Here is a 1,720-nt window from a genome sequence, read left to right as displayed (position 1 = left end):
AGAAATAGTCTCAAGTGTGATTTATCTTTGAACTCTCCACTTCCTATTCAACCTACTCTAGTAGGCGTCTTCTTCTACCATCCCATACATTCATTTAAGTGATAAATATATAGGACAAATCTACACTAGGCTTGGGAGTTGCAGTAGTGAGTCAGAGAGACAGTAATTCCCTCTTCACAGCACCTACCTTATGTAGCATTAAAAAGGATAAAAAGCAAGTAACCACAGTAATTATAGAAGATACTAATGGGAAAGAAACAGATAATCAATATAGATAATAATTGAGGTTCATCTGAGACTCTTGGGTTAGATTCTAGATGTTCTTGGAAGGTACAGATAGAACAAACACGAGATAGTGTGGGTCTTTCCAAAAGTAGAGGATATTCACTTCACAGTTTAATGATGAATTAGGACTTAGTCAAGAATTGAGGAAAGAGCATTCAAGTTACAGCAAAGGAGCATATGTTAAAGTCTGGTGTAGGAAAGAGTTTGAGTTTTTCCAGAACTGAAAGAAAATCTGTAAGTATGGAGTGTGGTGAACAAGGTGGGGAAGGACCCAAGCTGGGCATGGAAGGTGTATAAGCACCAGAATATGAAAAATCCAGAAGGCCACTGTCAGTAGTTTGGAAATTTATCCCTTACACAAGGATAATGAATAAAGGTTATGTAGTAATTAATGGCATTTTTGTTGATTTTGGAGATAATCTTGAAATACTGCATATGTGAAAAAGAGGAGACCAACTAGCAGATTATTCTGCTGGGCCTGGAGGACAGTGATGGTCTAGCTAGTAATTAATCTTCTCTAGAAATTATAATCTTAGCTAGCTGAGCACCCTATGGGCCTCATCCCAAATAGCATATTTTGGTGCCTGAGATTTTCTGATAATAAAAACAAAAGCCCAAGTCTATTGTTCTATTATTATTGGATTTTGCTGCCCGAAGATTGTGAGTTTTACTAATTTTATTGAATTTCCAAAATATGTAGTTATGGTACTAGCTGTTTTTAGTTATAATTTCAAAAATAAAACTTACAATAACTTCATGGAGTTGCAGGCTCTGAAAGCCTGTTGACTTGTCCAACATCTCATATTCATTAGTAGATCCAATATTTTACTTTAAAAACTATTTACTATTATTATTATTTTTGCTGCACCAGCATCACATATAAGATCTTTCAGTTGTGGCAATGTTTAGTTGCAGCATGTGAGGTCTAGTTCCCTGACCAGGGATTGAACCTGGGCCCCCTGCATTAGGAGTACAGAGACATAGCCACTGGACCACCAGGGAAGAACCAAGATTCTATCTTTTTAGAAAAGTTCTCTCTAACTTTTGTGTAATAAGGAAGTGGTAGACTAGCCTTAAAATAAAGATGTTACTTAAGTATCACACGATGTAATTGTTTTTCTCACTGTATTCAAGTTTGCTTCTCTTTTCACCTTCAGAGGACCTCTAATCTTGAGTCAGGTGAGAGGATTCATGTCTGGAATATCATATCATTGACTTCCGTTCCTAACTGCTTCCTATTCTATTGGAAGAAATGAGAGATAAAGTAATGGAATAAGATGATTTAGTATTTTATATGTGTTTTTGTGTGTGTGTGTGTACACCTGAGCACCTGCAGTCCACCAGGCTCCTCCATCCATGGAATTTTCCAGGCAAGAATACTAGAGAAGGTTGCCATTTCCAGTTCCAGGGGATCTCCCAACCCAGGGGTCAAACC

The 1,720-nt window shown here is 37.3% G+C and overlaps 1 non-coding gene across 1 annotated transcript; it reads right to left on the bottom strand.

Moving 5' to 3' along the window:
* On the bottom strand, nt 1,215-1,287 carry TRNAR-CCU. Its single transcript has one exon. It is a non-coding gene; the product is annotated as a tRNA-Arg (tRNA).

This window comes from Capra hircus, chromosome 2 (genome assembly GCF_001704415.2).
Source record: "Capra hircus breed San Clemente chromosome 2, ASM170441v1, whole genome shotgun sequence".
Taxonomy (NCBI): Eukaryota; Metazoa; Chordata; class Mammalia; order Artiodactyla; family Bovidae; genus Capra; species Capra hircus.
The sequence above is the reverse complement of the archived record's forward strand: the minus strand, read 5'-3'. Positions and strand labels throughout refer to the sequence as shown.